Here is a 13,960-nt window from a genome sequence, read left to right as displayed (position 1 = left end):
GGTTCTCGGTCTCGGGAACCGACCCCAGCCATTAGGGTTGCACAAGCCTTAGTGTCAGTCCCAAGCCCAGATCAATGGGGAGGGTTGTGTTAGGAAGGGCATTCAGCGTAAAAACGTGCCAAATCAAACATGCGGATGGTCCGCTGTGGCGACCCCTAATGGGAGAAGCCGAAAGAAAGTGTATTATTATTATTATTATTATTAAGCTATTTCCTATTAACCTGACAAGTCATTTTTTTATTATTACCACCAAGTAAAAGAAAAAAAGATGTCAATACCAATGCTGTAATGATGCAAAGTGAAAACAGGAACAAACTGTTTTGTTGAGGTCTACACAATTAAATGTAGTAGCACTATAAATGCTAATGATTTGTCAGCAACTGAAGCTATCTTCATGGCAAAACTGAGCTACAAAAGTACAAATGTTGCATAGATACACTAAACCAAATACAGTAACAAAAGACATCAAGCAGAAAGAAGAATAATACAGGAGTTATAGATGGCTTTAACTGAGCCTACTACATTAAAGTGTGGTCTACTTGCATTAACAGTGGGACAGTCCAAGATTGTGTTTTATTCAAAGTTATTCCTAGTTATTCACTTATACTTCATTACATTTATCGTATTTGGCAGGCTTTATCCAGAGTGACATTGATCTCGTTCATACAACTGAGCAATTGAGAGTTAAAAGTTTTGCTCAAGGGCAGAACAGTGGCAGCCTGGCAGTGCTGTGATTTAAAACTCATGACCTTCTGATTCAAAGTCCAACCACTAAGCAACCACTGATTAAAAATTGTAAAATGAGTTGAAGAGTCAGAAAAGCTTCACAGTGTTGATCCTAACATTTTCTGAGGTTAATGTTCTCTGAATATGGTTTCTCATATTACACACTTGTGACTTGCCAGTTTATGAGATATGCCCATCAAGCCCCTAATAAACCCAGTAACATTCTGTCCTGTGCCATTATTTTTCCAGCCTAAAACACAGATGAAAGCGAATGTAACGCTTTTGCCCTAGGCACATTCCTTTTGAAAGCAAACGGTCCTGTAAAGCGAATCACGTTTTATTAATATTGTTGGCTTTAATTGCGAGACTGCCAGTGTGCTCCCCAGTGTGCTGTTAGAGAGCAGAAGCCCTTTCAGAAGGCCATCTGTAGCACCAGCTTCTTTCACTGCCTCAGCATCTGTAAAGGAGTCATCAGTCTTATCAGAGGAGGCCGTATAATCAGATCGGACCCTCGTTAAAAGCTCTCTAGCTAATTGAGTGTGATGGGGAACGTAATCGTACCAGAAGACGTGAGGTTTAATGTGATCAGAGCGATAAGGAAAGTCGTATGTGAGCGGATATGGAGCTGGGCTCCTTTTAGTCAAAACATCTTTAACCGTAGCTTGCTAGCCTGAAGCCGTAATGGCCAGAGATAGCTTGATACCATGACTTCTTTTCCTGATATGCTAATATTTAATGGCAAATTGTTTCTTTTGTTTTTTCAGACCAAGCACATAAGCACGGAACGAAAAAATGCTCATATTTTGGACATAAAAAAAAAATCACAATAAAAAATAAATATTTTCCATTTGTTGACCAACTATATATGATCAAATGTATCATTTCCTTTTTCTGTTTGTTGGGCATTGGCCTAACATCAATCATGGCTATGACATTGGTGCCATTTCTGGTAATAGCCAGACAGAACGGCCCTGAAGAGATCGATTCCTAATAGCAGGTTTTCTAATCTGCCCTGGAAATATCCTATATTGTCATTTACTAGTTTTCAATTTTTGGAAAACAAGCCTGAAAAATGATCAATCGGTAAACATTAGCATAAAATTTGCCTTTGTATTAGCACGCTATTAAAAAATAGTGTGAATTGTGACTGATCAATAGATGGATCTGATCATCAGTTACAAGCTCTGTGATGATTCCTGAGTGGAGTGTATTGCTTAAAAAATATTAAATAAAAAAAAAATCACATGGCTGTGCTAAGCATGACCAACTAGCATAGATGTGAAGGTTATTTATTTCTTTCTTTATCTAATTGACTCATCTTTTGAAATGAAAAGAAAATCAATAAAAAATCTACTCAAATCCCAAGTCTTAACAATATCAGCTTTAAACATCAAAAAAAAAAAAAAGGAAGTAATGCTAAGAAGGCAACAGCTTCAAATTTGTATGATTATACTACAGGCATAAATTGCCTAAATAAAGAAATTACCATACCGAGCTACAAACTTCAGTCATAACCGAAACTGGTATCGGTTGTCTCTTTTAAACTAATTTGACTTTTCCAGCAAAAGGTAGTTCTTCTCCAAACTGTTACCACAAAATTTGAGGCACACAATTTTATAGGATGTCTTTGGATGCTGTAGCATAAAATCCTCCCTTCACCTTAAGTAGGAGCAAATTCATAAAAAATTTTACTATACCAAATAAAGATATAAAGTTCAGCTTTCAGGGTTGTGGTGTCAAAGATGATGATTTTATTCAGCAGAAATAAAGACAGGCAGTTTAATTGAAGTATTAAAAAACACAGTAGATTGATATATCTTGATATATCTCTATACAGTCTTGAGCCGAGGCTCACTGATGCACGTTGGGAGTAAAGACTGGTCTGTTCGGTCCGATTTAACAGATGAGCTACCCCAAGCCTCCTCACCTACATCAGTACCTGACTTTACTAACACTTTTGTGGTTAAATGAGCATAAATGTCTACAAGCACACTCCAAACTCTAGTGGAACATCTTCCCAGAAGAGTGGAGGTTATTATAAGAGCAAATGGAGACTAAATGTAAAATGGGATTTTCAAAAAGCTCAAATAAATCTTATGGTCAGGTGTACAACTTTTTTTTCCATATAGTGTATGAATAGATCTTCAAAAATAAAATGTATTATTACCTCAAGCTTAGTAAAATGTGATACACGTAATCTCAAAGACTGAAATAATATTTAACTTATGTGGTGCGACAAATAATAATCTAAACGTTCTCCAGAAATGTGTACAGTACATGCATGGGGGTCTAAGCTCTACACATCGCATATCATCCAAGCAACAAGATTCCTCATCTTCATCACATCAACTTTTTTCTATTTTAGCATCTTAGTATTCACAATGCCTTCTCTCTCGATCTCTCCATTTTCCTTTTTTCTCCTCCTGACAGCAGTCATGTCACTGTTGCCAGAATAGAATCCAGAGACATTTTTTTCCCTATATTTGTTTGCCTTTTTTTTCCCCAACGTCAGGTAAGAGATCACGTCAACATCAAACCAGAGCTGTCATGAGGCCAGGGTTCTGATCGATGACAGCAAAATCAAAAGAGCAGTCAGTCAGGTAAAGGGGCCATTTTTGCCCGGGTAGTCACAATACAGCTGCAGATTGGCACATGAATGCCCCAGTGTCTCAAGCTTTTCTAAGTGTCGTTATACATCAGCGTGACCGGATGTTTAAAAAGAACAAAAAAGGTGGATTTTTGTTACTCGAATCTTCAGACGATACTGACACTGTGGTTATGCTAAGTCTCATCGATTTCCTTTTCTAGTCCGGTGTTTTGCGGCTGTAATAATTCAAAGAGCTCTTTATGATAATTGAACGACTGAGGTCACTTTAGGTTTTAGTCCTGAGCTGTTTAAGTGATCAATATCGCTGGGCGTGACTCCGGGTCCATGGCACTCTGGGGAAGAAGACAGACATTCAAACTCCATTTGGCTCTGGAGACTTTTCAGTAAACCGTCTATCTGTGTCTCAATTACTCTCAAGCTCAGATAATGCTTCGCTGTTGCATGTCTCACAAACCAGTAACCAGAGAAATAAAGTGACTTGATGCTAAAATGGTGTCTTGCTCTTGCGTCTCCTCATCTTTGGCTGGAACAGCATGCTAAAGCCTCAAGGGATGAGCTATGGCTTCAGTTATGTAACAAAAGCAGTGATATAGAAGAGGGTCTGAGCTTTTACAAAGCCTGCACAAGCCTGCATACACTAATTCACAAGAGACATCACACACACACACACATCTGAAGAGCAATATAAAGTAGAAGCTTTCCCCTCAGGTCTGATAGTTCTGGCTGTGTATCAATGCACTTGTCAAACTACTTTCATTTGCAGACCTTCCACAGAAATGGACAAAACATTTTAAGAGATGTTTAATGAAAGGAATCTCCAGTCTCAACGCTTTGTTCCAGTCAGAGGTCAAACTAAAACCAAGCCTTCATGATGGATGGAGGCCTTTAATATTTCTCAATGTGTGTGTTTGTTTCTCGGTTTCTTGATTGTCTCCTTACCATTAAAGGTAAAGGTGCTTTATACTTGTCACATGTACTTTACAGGACAGCAAAATAATTTTTTCCTATATTCCAGTGACGTTAAGAAGCTGGGGTCCGATCGCAGGATCAGCCAGGATACACAAGGTCTCCCCAGGGGTCTCAAAAAGTTATAGGCCTCAAAACATATTAATTTTGCTGTTCTAAGACTTAATTTTAAAGAGGTCTTAATTTTCCCGATGTCCATGTAACGCTACCTCTAATGCTCAATAAATTGTTCCCACAGCACTTTTATTTTTGTTTGTTTAAGTGGGGTTGCAGTATTTTTTCGCTAGTCCGAATATAATTTGCTGTATTAAGACTACATATGAGACTAACATGCAACAGTCATTTAGCTTTCTGTTATTGATATTAATCTCTCTTGGACTGTTCCACAGATGTAAAACAGATTTTATTTTTCAGCTATGTGGAAGTGCAAGTTTTTTTGTGTGTCAGTTTATTTTTGTGTAAGTTTAAGATGTGATACAGGTCATAAATGTCATACTTAAAGGTCTATTGAAAGGTCTATTGAACCCCCGACCTTCCAATCAGTAACCCAGAGCCATAACCAATGAGCTACCACCTCCCTTAAGGGGATTAAATGTAACTATGAATAGATAAAAATGTGTCACTTTTTTATGAATGAAATGCTGAAAATGCAGGTATCCACATCTACACTTCAAGAAAATTAAATGTCCCTACTGCTTTCCGAAGGGATTGTTTATGTAGGAATCATAAACCCGATTTGTATATTACTGTCTCTCTGTCTTATTCTCTCATATGAACTGTATAACCTCACTGCTCCTCTATCTGTCTACATCCATCTCTCTCTCTCTCTCTCTCTCTCTCTCCCTCCCTCCCTCTTCTCCCCCCTCATTTTTAGTCAACTGAACAGTGCTGTACTATTTCTGTGTTCCTTAAGTGATGTCCCCTATAATGTAATTGCAAGACGTCTAATTGAAAAATGGACAGAGAGAGAGAGAGAGAGAGAGAGAGAGAGAGAGAGAGAGAGAGAGAGAGAGAGAGAGAGAGAGAGAGAGAGAGAGAGAGAGGACACGAGTGGGGTTTGTAGGGAGGGAGAGAGAGAGATGGAGAAAGATGGTGGGTGGAAATGGGAGAGAGAGCAATATGTATAAAAGAAAGAGGGGGAGGAAAGAGATAAAGAATGCTATGAGGATGATCCAAAAATGCCCCCCCCCATCTCTCTCTCTCTCACACACACACACACACACACACACACACACACACACACACGTTTGTTCGCTCCTCTACCGATTTATCTCAATAAAGCGTCGTGTTGGTTCCAGATGAGAGCACTGCACCTTTATCTGATCCTCTTAAGCAAAAAGTGCAGCATGTTGGACATGTAGCAGAGCATCTCAGCAACACAGTGCTGGAATGAAACAAAGTTTACTAGTTCATTATGTATAATTTTTTACATGATCAGACACTAAAAAAACTATATTCGAGTATGTGTATCACGTGACTTGTTGAAAGATTTATGACCAAACTCTTGATGTCACCCATATGAGGATGGGTTCCCCTTTGAGTCTGGTTCCTCTCAAGGTTTCTTCCTCATATCATCTAAGGGAGTTTTTCCTTGCCACTGTCGCCATGGCTTGCTCATCAGGGACAAACGCACACCATTCACCTTCACTGTTGTTTTCTGTTAAGCTGCTTTGAGACAATGTCTGTTGTGAAAAGCGCTATACAAATAAACTTGACTTGACTTGACTGACTTGACTTGCTTTAAGTTAACTCCGATTATTGCCTAAAATAAAGATGGCCGTCTGGTCAGTGCATAATTAACTAATGGTGCCTATTATAATAATCAATGTCTTTGTAACAATACATTTTAGACTCACATGTATGATTTTCCACATACTACCTACTTGCACACAGTCCAATTAAATAATTTGACAATATTGAAATATAATCCCAATTTCATAATATTAAATGTTATAAAAAAAACTAAAAAAAAAATTAGAATTTTTATTTTCTCTTAAATATCTTCCAATATGTTCCCTTATTACAAATAAGAGAAATTTCATAGAAATGAGAGAAAAAATGATATGACATTCACATACCACTCCTACAAACGGTTCAAAGATATATGATTTGAGTATAGTAAATAATCGGATTTTTCTCCTAAGGATGTCTATTACTTGATTCAAAATAAATGCCATTTTTTCCATTATCGTCCATTATTTTATGCCTCGTGTTACTTTCGGCTCTCGTGCTTTGACGCAGCATCTGCTTTCCCTCACGTCTTGCTGATTGGACATAAATCAGTGCTGTTTCATTAGCAGACAAAAAGGTTTCTACATCCACAAGCTTGCTCGTTCCGTTCTCTTTTGCCAGTTCACTCCCTCAGTTATTTGTCCTCTAATACATACACACATACACCACTCTAACACTCCACATACACCACTCCTGCCCCCCTCCCATGTATTAAGAGCACAAAACCCTGCAGGGGGGTGGGGGAAAATAAAAAATAAATAAAAAAATCACAGTCCACTTATTCACTGCAGGATGCCAATCATAGACGAAGGAGAACTGCAGTGGTGTGATTGGCACTCAATCAAAATATAACTGACGTCTGGTATCTAAACCGTGTAATCAAGTGACATAGAACCTTGGTGAAAAAAAATGTTTTTTATTAAATAAATGACGTGGACAGATATCAGATTAACTTGTTTTACTGTTGGGGATTTACACTATGGTACATAGACACAAGTATTGGAACATCCAACTTTTCTCTTCATATGTGTTTCTTAAACAAACTGTTACCACATACGCACACAATTGTATAGGATGTTTCTAGATGTGTTAACATCTAGTGTCCCTTCACTTAAGAGACCCAAATCTGTTCTAACATGGCAATGCCCCTATGCCAGCACCATGATAATAGAGTGGAAGATCTCCTGATGTAGAGCCCTGACCTCAACCCTATTGAACACCTATGAAATGAAATGGAGCATTGACCGCACCACAGGTCACCTCACCTCATCTACATCAGTATCTGACTTTACTTGTGGCTGAATAAGCACAAATCTCCACAGACATTTCAAAATATAGTGGAACATCTTCCCAGAAGTGTGGAGGTGGTTAATGAAATAACATCCCACAACTGTTTATTTTTTGCCTTTTGATTAGTTTTTGTATTTATACTCCAATGTTTCCATTGTCTCTTTGTGAAGACCTGTTTGTTCCTGCTCTTAGCCTATTCCAGGGATGGAATGCGATAGTCCTGCTCACCACAGTCCTCTCTGTAAATCGAATAAATGTGGGTTAATGTTTAAGAAGCACAAATCTGTCCATATAGTAAATAATGTACCATTGTTTACAGGTTAATATGAATCCACATTGTTTTTACACATAAAGAGAGAGAGGAACAAGAACTTGGTGAGGACATGACTATTTTTTTTAATGTAGTGTTGTTTATCAGTGCTTCAAATTCTAGAGTTTAGAAAACAAATCCTAGTGAAATAGCCTGGTTATTAAACACCTCTAGAAATATTATCAATTAAATACTGATACCATCCCTGCTGGATTATACACCAATATATATTCTTTAAAAATGACAATATATATAATACTTTCTAAACGCTCATGATGACTATTTGCAGTGATTCAAGGCAACAGCATTCCAATAACACTTCACAGTATCAGTGTTTGCAATAAAGACATAAGAAATACCCATTTTCATTGCAGTCACTTTAAAAAGTTTTCTTAGGAACATTTGTCATATTTATGAAGAGCACCTCGCTATAAAACGAGCTTTTATCATTACACTAATGCATTTGTACAAGATGTTCAGGCTCTATCAGTAACAGAAGCACATCAGGCTTTCTGAGGGTCATATCTACACAGGGTGGAGTCTCTGGGTGTGTGTATGTGTGTGTGTGGCTGATTTTTACCAAGTTGAGCCCCAGCCAGCAGATCCATTAGAGCTGATTAAAACGTCGAGGTGCAGCCATAACCCTTAGAGAAGGGGGGCAGAGCCACCAATCACGTCAGCCGAGAAGGTGGAGAGGAGAGTCGTGCGGCAGGAAGTATGGGATGCCGCCGCAAACGGATCAAAGGTCACTTCTGACGTTGATGAAAAGTAAAACGAGAATGGTCCTACTCCATCAACCGTGGCATATTTATGGCGTATATGTATGAGTATAACCTGTGGATGAGGAGAGGAAAAAAACACAGTACATATATACAGTGAATCCATAAACAATACATCAAATGATAATGAATAATAAATTGTCTCAAAGTCGCTTCGCAGAATGTAGGAATTATAGAACAGAATTCACTTATATTTAAATGTATGTGTATTTATACCTGATGAGCAGCCTGGAGCGACTGTGGCAAGGAAATAATCCCTTACATGGTGATGAGGGAGAAACCTTGAGAGGAACCAGACTTAAAATGGGAACACCATCCATGTAAATATAAAACATTAAAACATTACAAACACCGGAGAGTGAGAAATATCATGAGCACTGGAGTGTGTGATGATGTGTAATGCCCTTTCTTATATTTCTTATGCAGTCAGTTGGAGTTGTGTAACCAGGAGCTCCTGAGCAACTCATAAACTAGCTCTACTTACTTAACGAGCTCATTATTGATTTAACGTCAACATCAACTCCTTTATGCCGGAGCTTTAAAATGTTGAAAATGTTAAATTTCATTTAATTGGTTAATAAAATCTAGATTAAATAAAATCTACACCATACATCATTTTGTTTTTAATTCTTAGCTCTCCAGTTTTCTAGAATTAATTTGTAACATACTTATTTTTTAAATACGGCAAGCTTTTTTTGGCAGCGATATCACCAAGAGACCAAATTTGCACATGTGAAAGTGAGACGAGTTAATGTTGTGTGACCAAATCGAGTCGACGATAGCACTAAAGATTAAACCTTGCAATCATACAAACAGCAAAAATAAATCCAATGCAAACTAAGGATTTTTTTTCCTTCGGTTTTCCAGACACTGTACTGTAGCATTAATTTGTTCCTTTAAAATTTTTCTGTTCAATTTGCTAATTCCCATCGCTCCCCCCAAGCATATGACAGTCAGAGGAAGACTGCAAACATGTTTCCTCAGAGACATGTAAAGGCAGTCAACTCATGATGCTCAATGGGCAGCTTAATACCCTCAGAGGACAGTGTTATCTTCCCTCTTCTGCATACACGAGTTCACAGATGCATGTGACCCAGAAGCAGACGTTTACAATTATGGCATTTGGCAGACACCGTTTCACAGTGACTTACATTTATCTCATTCATACAACTGAGCAGCTGTGGGGTTAAGGGCCTTGCTCAGGGGCCAAGGAGTGGCTGCTTGATGTCACTGGAATCATGTGCAATATGCTAACCTAAGCTAGCTAAGCTACCAATAAATCCAGTTTAGCATTTTTGATTCCTGGCCATGGATAGCTGTAAAATTATTGTTGTTCAAATTCACTCCTTTTGACAGGGCAACATTTTTTTGTAGCTAACCTGGGAGAGCAAAGGCTGGCGTTTCCGCTGAGACACATGGAAACTTAAACCTCCAACCAGCTTCCTCCTCACACAATCTCTAACACATTTAATGAGGATTATTCTGCCACTATGTCCTTTTAGCACCCGAACAGAAAAGATCAAGAAGATGAAACAAAGATAAGAAACAAAATGTCAGGACTGATTAAGTATTTGCATCTTTACAAACAGTAATGAGATGCCTCTTCTAATGGTGCGTTTCAAAATGGCAGCCATCGAGGGAAAAGCATCGTGCTTTTCTGAGGTCAGACCTCAAGCTCAATTTAGACACGCAAAACTAAAAAGCCGAATATATCTCCCACTGTGACATCGCTGGGCGCAGTTTGATGCTGGAGTGGTCGTAAGTCACGGGCATTTACGCAGCTTGGCTCACTTGATTGTGTATATTGTGCATCTGGCTTCCTTGGCATGAAGGTGTATTAATGTGACAGCTGTGTGACTGTGTAGATCGATGCTGCCCTCTGGTTCATCGCAGCAGAAATGAAGCATGAGTTTATATGGTGGGTTTATTAATACTCCAGCTTGGCTATTAAAAAAAAAAGCCCAGCTGAGCCCTGTCGATCGACGTAATATGGACGAGTCTTTCAGAAGAACAAGAAATTTCTGTTGGATTTCATTGCGCGAAAAATTGCTCAAGTGCCAAGAACAAACAATGGGAGACATAACAAATGGTAAGACTGGGGATACATCAATACTGATACTTGTACCCCATCTTAGTTCTGTCAAAGCACATTCATTCATTTTCTTTATCCTGGTCAGAGTCGTGATTAGTCCAGGAACTATCCAAGGTGTGGTGAAGGAATACAATCTGGATGGATTTAAAACACTGATGCTTACCTAGTAAGCCAAAAATGGACCAGCCATTTACCTCACAGCACTTCTCACCCACACTGCACCAAGCCACCTCCAAATCTCAAATAAAACCGAATGATCTCACCATCTTTCAGGTTACATAGAAGACCTGCTGCAAGACTCTTCACACAGGGATCTACAGGTGTCTGTCAAATGCCATGAATGTAAATGTAAATTAATGCAATACATTTTTATTCATATAACGCTTTTAAAAATGGACATTGTGTCACAGCAGCTTTACAGAGATAAAGTGGTAATTAAGAATGTATAAGTTTGTCCCTAATGAACAAGCCAGTGGTAACTGTGAGAAGGAAACACTCCCTGAGATGGCATGAGGAAGGAACCTTTAGAGGAACCAGATTCAAGAGGGAAATTATCCGCATCTTTGTTTCCATGGTGGTGTAGTCCTTTCTTTCGCTAGTCTAAATAAATTAGCTGTTTTAAGACTACAAATGAGACCAACATGCAACAGCCAATCAGATTTTTGTTATTGGCACAAATCTCTCTCGGATTGTACCACTTACGTTAAACATTATTACGATATTTGGCTTGAAAAAAATAATAATTTTTGGCTCGGTTATGGCCAGTCACTAACAACATATTTGTGTGTGTTTTTGATGTTGTGATATAGATCTTGATTTTCATTCCTAATGGTCTTAAAAAGTCTAAATTTGACTTGGCGAAACCTGCGGAAAACCTGATTGTTGTTGAGGTATGAAGTGATAGCTGAATAAATGCAACTTGTGGTCCTGAGCCAGTGTAGTAGACTGTTGACATTAAGTACAGCACAAATCCCCAAGCCTTTACCTTTACCATAACCAATCAAACCTAACAGCATGCCTTAGGGACTTCAAAAGAAACAAGGGGAACACCAAGGAGGCGAGATAATGCAAAACAGACAATGTTCCATGTTCAGATTTGCACCAGGGAACCTGGAGCTATGACAAGGAAGTATGGTACTTACTGCACTAGCACGCCACACCAATAAACTGACCACCTATTATCACCAGGTCACAACTGATGACTGATTATGAAACATGGTCTATCGCTTTCTTGTTCATAGTTTCTGCAAAAGGTAAATGGCAGGGCCAGACCGGGGGAAAAACAAAAACAAACGCTGTCAGAGAGACAGAAATGGCCATGCTCAGAGACAAGGGCAAACCGTTGCATTAAAATGCAGCCCTGTGACAGGATTTGATAGACAGCTTTAAAAAAAAACAACAAAAAACAGAAGCCTGCCACCAGACACCTCCTGTATGCTCCTGAGACAAGGTCTTTCCTAGAAACCGACTGCACGATCTATTTACACACTACAGTCACGCAACATTAATACACAGCTTTGTGATCACAGGTCGTTAATCTATGGTGTCACGTGTCACAGATAAATCTTAATTTTCCAGAGCGGCTGCAGTGAAGTGATTTAAAAAAATATATACATGCCGAACTGCATTTGTGTAGACAAATACATTAGACAATCAGTCAGCTCTTGGTGAACCTAATATGAGTATCTTCTCAATGATAAACAGCTTCGGAGAGCAATTCCTAAGCCCCCTTTTCCTCTTCATCCTGATTCATCATAGGATTTTCTCTACACCTTGACTGCACTAGGTACTTCAGGGTATCTGGACGTGATTTATTGATTTTATGATTATTACAAACGAGGCTGCTATCTTTTGAACAAGGTGTTTCAGGGCTGATGAGTAATAAAATCAATTAAATCACCCTGAAGGTGTCATGTAGTGAATTAGATCACTTAGATTTAAATGGTTACATGTCATGGACTGAAACTAGCAGACAAGTACAATTACACCTCAAAACCAGGAAATAGGGAAGAAAGAAGTGAACAACCAATGGGCAAAAATCTTTTTTAAAAAAAACACACTTCTCTTCAACCTTCTTCAACAGACTAGCAACTAGCTAGATATAGAAAATGTTTTAGAAGCAAGAAACTACAGTAGTAGCTAACAAACTAACACTGGCAATTACAAAGGGGTCTGCATTTTCTATAACTTTTGGAAACAGGAAATTTTGTGGGCACTTATCACTGAAAAAACAAAAGCCATTGCTTAATAATAAACATAAAAAAAAAAAATTAAAAAAAAATTATCTAAGTTTCTTGGCAGCCCAAATCCTAACTACTACATAGCTCTCTAACAAGTTAATGTTGCTAATTCAAAAACACATTCACTGTGTTAATATAACAACAGTATAAATAGCAGTAAGTGCATGGCATAACTACCTAGCTAGATTATAAGGTTAGCTATATAAAAAAGATTTTATAAAAAAAAAAGCTATATACCGTCTCATTTGAATCTAGGATTCATTTTAGTTAATTTAATAGCAACTAGCATAGCTAACTTCTAAATTGTTATGTATTTCTAGAAAAGCTAAGCACATTTACATTGCATATACTCCTGTGGTAAATTGATGTCTAACAAATCAAATAAATAAGAAAATATAATAATCCAAAGTAAACGCTTTGTAAATCGCAAAGTAAATCGCAAACGCAAAGTAAATCCCCTCTCCTTGAACTGCCACCTTAACGTGGTGGAGGGGTTTGAGTACTCGAATGACCCTAGGAGCTATGTTGTCCGGGGCTATATGCCCCTGGTAGGGTCTCCCAAGGCAAACAGGTCCTGGGCGACGGGTCAGACTAAGAGCGGTTCAAAACCCCTTATGAGAGATACTACATCAGGGACCGTGACGTCGCCCGGTATGGCGCAGCCGGGGCCCCACCCTGGAGCCAGGCCCGGGGTTGGGGCTCGTATGCGAGCGCCTGGTGGCCGGGCCTTCCCCCACAGGGTCCGGCCGGGCTCAGCCCGAAGGAGCGACGTGGGGCCGCCTTCCAGTGGGCTCACCACCTGCAGGAGGGACCGTAAGGGGCCGGTGCTAAGAGGATCGGGCAGCAGTCGAAGGTGGAGGCCTCGACAACCCGATCCCTGGACACGGAAGCTAGCTCTAGGGACGTGGAATGTCACCTCGCTGGCGGGGAAGGAGCCTGAGATTGTGCGTGAGGTTGAGAGGTTCCGACTAGAGATAGTCGGGATCACCTCTACGCACGGCCTGGGCTCTGGAACCACACTCCTCGAGAGAGGATGGACTCTTTACAACTCTGGAGCTGCCCATGGTGAAAGGCGTCGGGCTGGTGTGGGTTTGCTTATAGCCCCCCAGCTCAGCCGCCATGTGTTGGAGTTTACCCCGGTGAACGAGAGGGTCGTTTCCCTGCGCCTACGGGTCGGGGATAGGTCTCTCACTGTCGTGTGTGCCTACGGGCCAAACG

Source organism: Silurus aristotelis (genome assembly GCF_946808225.1).
Source record: "Silurus aristotelis genome assembly, chromosome: 20".
Taxonomy (NCBI): Eukaryota; Metazoa; Chordata; class Actinopteri; order Siluriformes; family Siluridae; genus Silurus; species Silurus aristotelis.
Note: the sequence above shows the minus strand (reverse complement) of the source record.